Genomic DNA, 13,326 nt, shown 5'->3' on the forward strand with positions numbered 1-13,326 from the left:
TTAGATCTACAAATGATTCAAATATACGCACAGTATAAAAATCTAAGTTAGTGTATTTCTCAAATAATCAGAATAGCTGATTTTAAAGCTGTGTATATGTACTCACAGGATATCTCCTACAATATGCAGTTTTCTAAAGATCCTGTCACACAGCATTATAATCTTAAGACTTTAATTCTGACAGCACTATAATTTCCTTCCACAACAGACACCAACAGAGTGGTCTGTGTTGTCTAGAAAGATGAAGTAAAATAAATTGCAAACTCTTGTCATGATAACAGAATTTGTGACACGAGTTTGAAATCTGCATTAAAGCAACACTATACAGAAATACATTACAATATCCACAATCCCTCAGCACTCTGCTCAGCTGTTCGGAATGCTCATTTGTTAAGTGTATGGGCTGCTTTGTCTCAAGTTCAATCTATTCTGTTTCTATGTCTTCTTGCGCTGTTATTGCTTTTTGCCTTTTATTCCTTGGCCCCGTTTATCGCTGCTTGGCTTCCAGAGCATTGCCTATTGCTGGTTTTGAATGCGAGACAATTACAAAATACTTACCATCTTAAGTTAACATGTTTGTGGTATGATGCAGGAGGCAGAGGAGAGGGAGGTAATGCCTGCCCAGTAATGACATGGGCCAAGTTATTGTGGAACATCTTGCTTCATTAGCATAAGACATCCAATGTACTACATGTGTAGTGTGAAATGGCATCTGCGCGCGATTTGCATGCGCAGATGTGCCCTTTTCTAATCTTTGAGCACCTGCCCCATCAGTGCCCTCTGCACGGCCCTGGGTGGAGATGTGCTGATGCAAGCTGAGATGGTGACGTCATCGAGTACGCTGCTGTTCCAACAACCGTACTCCCGTCCTCAGAAGTTTGTAGTTCCCGAGGCGAACTTGCAAGTCTGAACTTCCAAGAACGCAAGTCCGTGCTTCCCATGTTTGGGTAGTGAGAAACGGGGCTCTTTTCTTGTCATTAAAATCTTGGTAAAACCCTTTTTAACTCCATAGTATCGCCGCTAGATGGCGCAACGGTATCTCTGATGCAGTGCTGGCGCCACCTTAACTCGCTTTAGCTCGCTCGGTAGTGCCTCGCGTGGCTCAAGTTTGCTTGAGACGGCGCGCCTCCGTCGCGGTCCGAAACTATACGGGCTAAAGAAATAGCCCGCAGTTGTTGTAGGCAGCTGGTATAGCAACCATAGCCGCGGGAAGACCTTTTAGGTTAGGGGTGCGGTATGCGCACCGCGCTTGTGCATGAGGACCCCCCGCGCGCGCACGATTTTTCGCGGTTCTGGGCGGATTAGGTTCATTTTTTCCCCAGTTTTTGGTTTATTTCGGTTTTAGGGTTAGTATTAGGGTTAGGTTAGAGTTATGTTATTTAATTCTTATTTTTGCCTGATTTTACCGATTTATTATCAAAAATAAATAAATAAATACCTGAGGGGAGGGGGGGCGGCCGCACCCCTACTTCCCGCGGTACTGATAGCAACTGGTATAGACTTTGTAATGTCGCCAAGCCACTTAGTACGGCCTGAGTGGCACTGACAGCTAACAGCTGAGACACTGACGGACACTCGGGCGTGGTCCCCACGGCCCAATACAACGACAGGTTACGTCACCAGCGGCCAATCGAGAGTGAGGAGGGCGCGGTGTTCCTGGCATGAACGAGAGCCTGGCTCATTCAAAAAGAGACAGCGGAAGAGAAGGGTGGGTAGGAACCGGTGCGTAACCCAGAGCAAACGACCAGTGTATCGGGGAGGTAACAGGGACACAGGGAGAGCGCTCATACAAAGAGACGGACAGAGAGAGAGACAGTGACTCTGGTGTGAGGCTAGCTCCATAAAGAACCTCTCACTCCGCTATACAGCTCCGAGATGAGGTTCTATGTCGTTACCTTCCAGAATCGGGTGAACGTCCGCCAAGGCTCCGCGGTTTACCCTTTTGTATACGTCGTATCCCAAAACTAATGGTAGATTCCAAGCCGCACGGATGTTTAAAGTTTGGTTCGGCGCATAACATTTTAGGAACGGAGCGAAACTACCCGTTTAAATCGCTTATTTAGTCAGCCTGTGGCCATGTTTCCCATTGTAGCCAAACCGGGAGCAGTACTGGCAGCGGACGCAGGGGGGTTTTCCGGGTTGAATGGGAAACATGGCCACAGGCTGACTAAATAAGCGATTTAAACGGGTAGTTTCGCTCCGTTCCTAAAATGTTATGCGCCGAACCAAACTTTAAACATCCATACGGCTTGGAATCTACCATTAGTTTTGGTATACAACATAAAGCCTACTTTTAAAATGATCCTACATGAACTGGAGACGATATAGAGTTGAATAAAAATATGTTTCCAAATATATAGTGTCTTTATCAACATATATTCTTGTTTTCTCAATAGTTGATATGTTTCACATTTAATTTGTCACTTGAATGTGTTACCCAATGTTAACACAGCAGAGGGGAGACAGACAAGTAGTCGCATTTCAGTGACATCACTGTCTTTACGAGCGCCGAGCACCGACTTTGAAGAGGGGAATTCTCATCCCAATCCCGACTGACTTTGTTCATGTCTATATTTTGAACATCTCATAGGCTTATATTAATTTTCTACCTACCGCGGAGCTCAGACGGTACATACAACATGACAAATTAAAGTGTGTGTTTTTACCGCTGTTGTATTAACTTGCCTGAATGTAAGTAAGGGAAATGAGCCAACTAAATGGAGGAGTGACATATCCCGACATTCTCAACTATAGTGAATTCTCCAGGATAATAATAATATACAAATAGTCTTGCAAGATGCTGTTTGGATAATTGTCCAAAATAAATAGCCTATAAAAATGATACATGAGAGACACAAACATATCTAGGTATTGAAAACCTTGCTCAAGGGATGCGTCCGTGACTTATATAATAGAGCTCTTCACAGGGTTTTCTTTTTTTACGGACCCGGACCCTAATTGGACTGGTGAAATTTGTTCCGAAACCCGATTATTTCCGAAATTTTACAGACCCGACCCTGCAGACACCCCTTCAAAAAAGCGCATATGAAACAATACAAAAATAAACTAGAAAAAATGCTCCTCGGAGCACAGGTCTCCGCCAGGTCAGGTACGTTATTGTGGCCTCCTGGTGGCGCTATAATATGCTAATGTGAAAAGGGTGCCATTTGTTCAAGCCAGGGCTTTTCACTGCAATCGGACACTGCATTCATGATTTGAGGCATTTTGTTCCAAAAAGATGTTTTGCAAAATTAGACCTGCTGGTGGCGCTATAACAGGCCAATGTGAAAAGGGTGGCATTTCTTCATCGGCCTAATAGAAATGTGCGTGTGAAATTTCACGGAAATTGCAAGCTGCATTCATGATTTGAGGCATTTTGTTCAAAACGGACCAATCCTGCAAACTTTGGAAGCCAATCTTATGCAATCAGGATGGAATATGGGAAATCGGATACATCTGTGTTGATCACATGACTATAGAGATACTGTGTACCGATTTGTGTGATGTTTGGACAAAATCTGGAGGAGTAGTATCAATAAATGTGTTTTGCACATATCGGCCTCCTGGTGGCGCTATAACCGGCCAATCTGAACAATTTGAGCCAGAGGTTCTGAATTGGCATCCAGGGAGTGTGCGTGCACAGTTTCGCAGCGGCCGGGCCAACGGTGCCAGAGATTAGCTGCATGCTAACGGACGGACAGGACGGACACACGGACGGACGGACGGACAGGGGGTAAAACATACTCTCTCGCCATGCCTTTCAGCCTGGCGGAGACAATAACTATGCGCAGAGGTATTAATGTAATCTAATATGTGTGACAAAAGGTTTTCTTTGTAAATAAATGTGGACTCTATATGAAATAATAGCAGCTATTGACCAATGACCATTTTTTGATTAAAGCTTTTCACCTCGCAGCTGGCTTGCCTTGCACTTGCAGTACGGTGCGGTGCGCATCAGTGGTGTAGAGTAATTAAGTAAATTTATTTACTCAAGTACTGTAGCTACTGCACTAATAGCCAATCTACAAGCTCACACTGCGTCGCGTCGTTCCGGACTTTCACTTGTAATAGAGTATTTCTACATTGCAGTACTGATACTTTAACTTAAACACCGCTGGTGCACATGCATTGCGTAGCTCAACTTTTTTGAGCTACCAGCCTAAAACATCGCGCAAGATGCACAGACATTTTCACGTCACTGCTGCACAAAACCTGATCCCAGGTCAGTCTAAAACATCACACACAAGTTAAACAGCATTCATTGCGGTTCTCTCCTGATTAGCGCAGCCGCGCGCACACGCAGTAGGCCTACGGGTCTTCTCGGATCCACTCGGGTATTACACATAATGATGGACAGACCCGAGTTCCGAGGTAATGCTGACCGATTCCACCCCGCCCCGAGTGATTATGATAAAACACGGATCAGACCCGTACAGGTCTCGGGTCCTCTCGGGTATTTTCGGAATCGGGGGGCCCGTGAAGAGCTCTATATACCATGCGACCACTTAAACCTTAGATTTCAGATGCTAGAACTTTTGACACACTGATGGAGTATATTATAGTATATTGTGGGTTGTATATTGAGATGGCAGGTATGTCACAATAAAAAGGACAAATCAAACAAATGGGACACTTTATTAGAACACAAATAAACAGCCTCAGTAGTTAACCAGTGAAATTACGGTATTTTAAAATGCCTCTCATAGAGAAGCATCGTTCTAATGGACCTCGCATGGGTGCACTGTCTCAATTGTGGGCGTAAGTTTTGTAGTCCCCAACTGTACTGTAGTCTCCTCCTTCCATTGCAACAGCAGTAGATCTACCCAGAGCTGGCTCTGGAGCTACCTCCAGTGTAGCTCCTCCCAGTAGGAGGAGTCATCAGTCAGTGAGTGTGTCATCACAGTCAGTTAGACAGTGAGCAGCAAGACAGCATGGAGAGAACACCTCTCTGCCTTCTAGTCTGTGAGTACAAACACACATTATTATTATTATTATTATTATTATTATTATTATGTGAGTATCTCTCTACCTTCTAGTCTGTGAGTACAAACACACTTTATTATTATTATTATTATTATTATTATTATTATTATTATTATTATTATGTGAGAACATCTCTCTACCTTCTAGTCTGTGAGTACAAACACACATTATTATTATTATTATTATTATTATTATTATTATTATTATGTGAGAACATCTCTCTACCTTCTAGTCTGTGAGTACAAACACACATTATTATTATTATTATTATTATTATTATTATGTGAGTATCTCTCTACCTTCTAGTCTGTGAGTACAAACACACTTTATTATTATTATTATTATTATTATTATTATTATTATTATGTGAGAACATCTCTCTACCTTCTAGTCTGTGAGTACAAACACACTTTATTATTATTATTATTATTATTATTATTATTATTATTATGTGAGAACATCTCTCTACCTTCTAGTCTGTGAGTACAAACACACATTATTCAATCAATCAATCAATCAACTTTATTTAGCAGACACATGGTCCAATAATAACAAGACACATAAAAACATATAAAAGTACAAAAATATTAGACAGTACAGTCGTAAAACATCATCTATAAATAAGGCAGTCGTACCAGTGTTCCCAGAAAGGAGACTGATAACGAGTATCACTGTGGCAGGGATTGACTAATAATCCAATAATAGAGTTCTGAGACTCATTCAACCGACACATAAATTTATACATTAGATTTCTCCGAAGAGCTTGAAAAGTGCTAATACCCAGGTTGCAGAACAGCTCACTAGCACTGCTCCACCTAGGTTTTCTCATCAGTAGCCGCAAGCAGTCATTATAGGCAACCTGTAGTTTATACAAGCTAGCCTGCTTAAACTTAACCCATAGAGGGGCAGTATATAAGGGAGTACAGTAAGCTCTAAAGAGGTTAGCCTTTACCTCAACAGAACAGAAATTAAATTTCCTCCCCAGCATATTAGCTTGAGCATAAAGTGTTCGACGCTGCCTATACAGATCATCATCATCCGTCAACTGGTCTGTTATGACATGTCCCAAATACTTAGCTTTGCTACACACAGGTAGCACTTGCCCAGCAAGGTAGAAGGATGGAAAGGAAAGGTTTTTGTCTTCCCTTGTCCTGCATGCCATGACCACACTTTTTTTTGCATTGTATTTGACATCAAACGTTACACCATACTCTGTACAAATGTTTAGCAGCTGTTGAAACCCAGCACTGCTGGGAGAAAGTATAACCAGATCATCCGCATACAACAGGTGGTTAATTAGGGTGTCCCCAATCTTGCAACCTGTATTACAGTGATTTAACTGGACAGAGAGATCGTTCATATATAAATTGAACAGGGCTGGCGAGAGTAAACTCCCTTGCCGGACCCCATTACTGACAGAAAAGGGAGCCGATACCCCACTACCCCATCTGACCTGCATACTCTGGTTAGCATACCAGTATGCCAGGATGCGTGTAATGCTATCAGGCACTCCCCTTTCTTTTAGCTTTAAAAACAGTTTCTGATGGTTGACCCGGTCAAAAGCACGTGACGCATCAACCAGACCCACTAAGACAGAGGAATTCTGGCTTCTATATTTTTTAATTACTTCTTTCAGTGCATATATACAAAGATCAGTACCATGCTTTGCCTTAAACCCATACTGATTGTCTGTAGTATTAAAAAAAGAAGAAAGTCGAACTAATAGGACTCTTTCCAGGACCTTGGACATTACACTAGCGAGAGCTATAGGTCTGTAATTGTCCAAGCTCCCCACCTTGCCCGCTTTGTCTTTAATCACGGGCACCAGGGTGACAGACAACATGGAATTTGGCAGTACCCCATGAGTCATAAGTCCAGTAAGGCAGATAGCCAGAAGGACCGCAACCTTAGGACTGGCATGTTTAAGGTGCTCAGCAGTGATATTATCAGAGCCACTAGCTTTATTATCTTTTAACTGTTCTATAGCTTTACGAACCTCATTAGCTGAGAAACCAATGGCAGAACTACTAATAATGTTGTCCAATTCATATGGGTCACTTTTGACACAATTAAATGCCTGGTAGTAGTGTTCCCTCCAGAGCTCTACTATATTATCCTCCCCAGAGACACCCTCCATGTTGCAAGGTAGGATAGCATTATTTCTGTTTAGAGCTCTCACCTCCTTCCAGAACCCATTCACATTATGGCCAAGTAGCTTGTCAGCCATAGAATCTGCTCTCATTTTAGCCTCGTGCCTACCGATATGGCGCACAGCTGATTTAAAAAGAGTATTAGTATTCTTTTTATGGTCCAGGACTGGTCCCTGCCTGGGGCGACCAGCCAGGACCCACGCCTTATGGGCCTGCTTAGCTTCTGCGTGATGGGCTGCCACATACTTGTTCCACCCCGGCTTTACTTTTTTGATACTATTCTTCTGCAGAAAAAGAGGTCTGCTGGCCTCATACATAGCCCCCACTATACAGTCATAGAGAGCACAGAGGTCCTTGCTATGATTATTTATTTTACAGTTTACATCGGCACATAAAATTGCATCATAGGGCAACAATACATCACTGAACAGTTCATTAGTTCTCCCAAAATAAGTCAGTACATCATTTTTTGAGAGTTTGGACCAATCTAGTTTTGTTTTAACGGCACTATTACTCTCTTTGGTCATTTCAGGAACACAAACACACATTATTATTATTATTATTATTATTATTATGTGAGTATCTCTCTACCTTCTAGTAGTCTGTGAGTACAAACACACATTATTATTATTATTATTATTATTATTATTATTATTATTATTATGTGAGAACATCTCTCTACCTTCTAGTCTGTGAGTACAAACACACATTATTATTATTATTATTATTATGTGAGTATCTCTCTACCTTCTAGTCTGTGAGTACAAACACACATTATTATTATTATTATTATTATTATTATTATTATTATTATGTGAGAACATAATAATAATAATAATAATAATAATAATAATATATAATAACATCTCTCTACCTTCTAGTCTGTGAGTACAAACACACATTATTATTATTATTATTATTATGTGAGTATCTCTCTACCTTCTAGTCTGTGAGTACAAACACACATTATTATTATTATTATTATTATTATTATGTGAGAACATCTCTCTACCTTCTAGTCTGTGAGTACAAACACACTTTATTATTATTATTATTATTATTATTATTATTATTATGTGAGAACATCTCTCTACCTTCTAGTCTGTGAGTACAAACACACATTATTATTATTATTATTATTATTATTATTATTATTATTATTATTATTATTATTATGTGAGAACATCTCTCTACCTTCTAGTCTGTGAGTACAAACACACATTATTATTATTATTATTATGTGAGAACATCTCTCTACCTTCTAGTCTGTGAGTACAAACACACTTTATTATTATTATTATTATTATTATGTGAGAACATCTCTCTACCTTCTAGTCTGTGAGTACAAACACACATTATTATTATTATTATTATTGTTATTATTATTATTATTATGTGAGAACATCTCTCTACCTTCTAGTCTGTGAGTACAAACACACATTATTATTATTATTATTATTATTATTATTATTATTATTATTATTATGTGAGTATCTCTCTACCTTCTAGTCTGTGAGTACAAACACACTTTATTATTATTATTATTATTATTATTATTATTATGTGAGAACATCTCTCTACCTTCTAGTCTGTGAGTACAAACACACTTTATTATTATTATTATTATTATTATTATTATTATGTGAGAACATCTCTCTACCTTCTAGTCTGTGAGTACAAACACACTTTATTATTATTATTATTATTATTATTATTATGTGAGAACATCTCTCTACCTTCTAGTCTGTGAGTACAAACACACATTATTATTATTATTATTATTATTATTATTATTATTATTATTATGTGAGAACATCTCTCTACCTTCTAGTCTGTGAGTACAAACACACTTTATTATTATTATTATTATTATGTGAGAACATCTCTTTACCTTCTAGTCTGTGAGTACAAACACACATTATTATTATTATTATTATTATTATTATTATTATTATTATGTGAGAACATCTCTCTACCTTCTAGTCTGTGAGTACAAACACACATTATTATTATTATTATTATTATTATTATTATTATTATGTGAGTATCTCTCTACCTTCTAGTCTGTGAGTACAAACACACTTTATTATTATTATTATTATTATTATTATTATTATTATTATTATTATTATTATTATGTGAGAACATCTCTCTACCTTCTAGTCTGTGAGTACAAACACACTTTATTATTATTATTATTATTATTATTATTATGTGAGAACATCTCTCTACCTTCTAGTCTGTGAGTACAAACACACATTATTATTATTATTATTATTATTATTATTATTATTATTATTATTATTATTATGTGAGAACATCTCTCTACCTTCTAGTCTGTGAGTACAAACACACTTTATTATTATTATTATTATTATTATGTGAGAACATCTCTCTACCTTCTAGTCTGTGAGTACAAACACACATTATTATTATTATTATTATTATTATTATTATTATTATTATTATGTGAGAACATCTCTCTACCTTCTAGTCTGTGAGTACAAACACACATTATTATTATTATTATTATTATTATTATTATTATTATTATTATGTGAGTATCTCTCTACCTTCTAGTCTGTGAGTACAAACACACTTTATTATTATTATTATTATTATTATTATTATTATTATGTGAGAACATCTCTCTACCTTCTAGTCTGTGAGTACAAACACACTTTATTATTATTATTATTATTATTATTATTATTATGTGAGAACATCTCTCTACCTTCTAGTCTGTGAGTACAAACACACATTATTATTATTATTATTATTATTATTATTATTATTATGTGAGAACATCTCTCTACCTTCTAGTCTGTGAGTACAAACACACATTATTATTATTATTATTATTATTATTATTATTATTATTATGTGAGAACATCTCTCTACCTTCTAGTCTGTGAGTACAAACACACATTATTATTATTATTATGTGAGTATCTCTCTACCTTCTAGTCTGTGAGTACAAACACACTTTATTATTATTATTATTATTATTATTATTATTATTATTATTATGTGAGAACATCTCTCTACCTTCTAGTCTGTGAGTACAAACACACTTTATTATTATTATTATTATTATTATTATTATTATTATGTGAGAACATCTCTCTACCTTCTAGTCTGTGAGTACAAACACACTTTATTATATCGTACTATTATTATTCACTTTCATGTAATGTGTGTCCATTTGCTTCTGTGAGGATTCATTAGTTTAATAAAGCAACTAACCTTAACCCAATACATTATGCAAAAAGTCATTGTTACTTTTATTTGACAATAAATTCAAAACTAAAATTAGAATACTAAAAACTGTTAGAATACTAAAAAAAAGTCCGGTATTCAAAATGCACTTGAGTAAAAGTACAAAAGTATTCGCATTCAAATATACTTAAGTAATGAAAGTAAAAGTACTCATTATGCAGAATGTCCCATTTCACAAGTTTCCAAATGTATAAAAAATGCTTTGAAAATAGCTCGTAGATCGTCTATTTTCAAATAGCCTAAGGGCAGGTACAGACTGTAGGACTTTAAAGTGGTCGGGGAGTCGTCTGATCGTTAAGCATTACACATTGCAGGAGTTTATTTCTTGAAATTCGGCTGTCATATATCGTTGTGGTTTTCACCCTATAGATTGAATGAATGAATGAATGTTAACATAAATATTCATTTATGTTTTGTTCCATCAAAAATGTTGATGGAACAAAACAGAGAAATAAAAAAAATGTAAACCATTAAATGGTCAACATTTGTAAAGCAACTTTATCCAAAACACACTACAATGTGCATTACACACACATTTAAACACACATTCACACACTGACACACCAAGCTGCTCATCAGCAGCAGTTAAACACAATGATCCTCACTTTATCTGTCCGTAACCTTATGATTCTGGTCTCTGCCCCCCCCCCCTCTCTCTCTCTCTCTGTCTCTCTCTATGTCTCTCTGTCTCTCTCTCTCTCTCTCTTTCTCTCTCTGTCTCTCTGTCTCTCTGTCGCTCTCTCGCTCTCTCTCTCTCTCTCTCTCTCTCTCTCTCTCTCTCTCTCTCTCTCTCTCTCTCTCTCTCTCTCTCTCTCTCTCTCTCTCTCTCTCTCTCTCTCTCTCTCTCTCTCTCTCTCTCTCTCTCTCTCTCTCTCTTTCTCTCTCTCTCCAGTGGTTTCCATGGTGATAGTCTCAGCAGAAGTTCAGAACAGTGGTGATGTTAAGAGAGGTAAGACTGTTCTTTTATTGACCCGATGATCAAGTGATCAATTAATTATCAATGGAATCACAGAACTGTAACTGTAGCGTCAGAAAGTCCTGTACTTTTTAGCCACTACATGGATGCCTATGGCCAGGTATTAAGCTCAGACGTGCGCTCTAAAAGAAACTGAAGTCCAAACCGTAGTGAAGTTTTAAATGAAAAGGTATTTATTATCTGCCAACTGTCACTTAGGCATACAAAATAAATGAATACAATTAAACTTTAACACTTATGGCAAGGGATCAGACCAAACACTCTCCCACACAGTTCTCTCGAGCACAGTCTGTGTGCCTCTGCCACAAGCAACACCTGCGCTTGATTACTGAACCTGTTAAATACCTAGGCAACCCTTGGCCTTGGCCTTGACCCCGCCCCGCAGACGCAGTGACGTCATCAAAAATGAGAAACAACAGAGTCGTATATATGGCTCTAAAGACCTCTACACACTGTACGATATTTGAAATGGTCGGCGAGTGAACAGATCGTTAAGCATTTCACATTGCACGAGTTTCTCTCTTGAAATCGGGCTAAATATATCGTTGTGATTCTCGCACGATTGATTGCTCGGCGACAGGGGTTCACTGACTGCAAGATATTTCACCACGATGTGATCCCGACCCAATGCATACATTTGTTTTTATTCCAAACGTCTCACGAAAACGTGAAAGGCTCCCGTGATATATGCGCGAGACCGAGACAGGACGCTAATGATTGACATTAAATAATTCTCAATTTCTCTGTATTTCTCTCTCTCTCCCTCTCTGAAATAAACGTTTCAAAAGTCAACCAGGGTGCAATTCAGATCAGAAACAGTGTTGCCGTGTCCGCTTATTATAAGCGAGTTGCTTGTAAAAAATATTGGTGGTTGCGTTTCTTTTAGCTTATTTCCAAAGTGTAGTTGCTTATTTGGCTTTATTTCTTAATGTTGTTGTTTTTTTTTTTCTTTGAAAATAGCTGCGACGCGTTGTGAGCTTGTAGATCGGCTATTTTATTTGTATATAGGTTTAAAGTGCTCATGCAGCCTATAGTCGCAATTGTTGGGCTTGTTTTCATAGACCTGGTTGCTTATTTCTCGCGCAAAACCTGGCAATACTGTTCAGAGATGCATACGTGCGTCACACACACACACACACACACACACACACACACACACACACACACACACACACACACACACACACACAGCTCTCTTTGTCTGCAAGCCCTATTCCTCTCTAATAATAAACAGCGTGCACTAGATCGGGGCCGATAGCCACAATTATCCAACAAGTTTGAAATCTAAAAGTTATCGGGAACCCCTCGCCGACCGTACTTTATCGGTGTGTATCCCCGATAGTGAAATCGGGTCAAATATCGTACAGAGTGTAGAGGCTATAACAGTAACAACACATACAGTGTTGATTTGAACATCCAGAACATGAAATCATCTTTCTTCTCTCTCTCTGCTCCACAGTCTCTCTCACATTCAGTCCAGATAGAACTCAGTTCTTTAAACTTGAGTCTGTCATTCTGAGCTGTGAGGACAGACTGTCTGACTCTACTGTCTGGAGAGTGAAGAGAAAAGTCAAAGAGAAAACCTCACAGTGTGGAGATGATGTGGGCTGGGGCACGAAGAGCAACACAGGGTGTCATGTCAAATCCATGTTCTCCTCACTAGACACAGGAGTTTACTGGTGTGAGTCTCCAGAGGGAAAGAGTGACTCTGTTCAACTCACTGTGACTGGTACGTTCAATACATCAACTAAAGCTGTTCAGAGTGATAAATGTAATAGAAGTTATTCTATTCGGATGTCATTTATCATTGTTCAGATGGAGATGTGATCCTGGGGATGCCTGTACTTCCTGTGATGGAAGGAAGTGATGTCACTCTGCACTGCTGGTACAACGACAAAGACAAGACAACTGGTAAATCCTCTGAGCGTCCAGCTGGTT

This window comes from Gymnoscopelus braueri, assembly GCF_963280865.1.
Source record: "Gymnoscopelus braueri genome assembly, chromosome: 6".
Taxonomy (NCBI): domain Eukaryota; kingdom Metazoa; phylum Chordata; class Actinopteri; order Myctophiformes; family Myctophidae; genus Gymnoscopelus; species Gymnoscopelus braueri.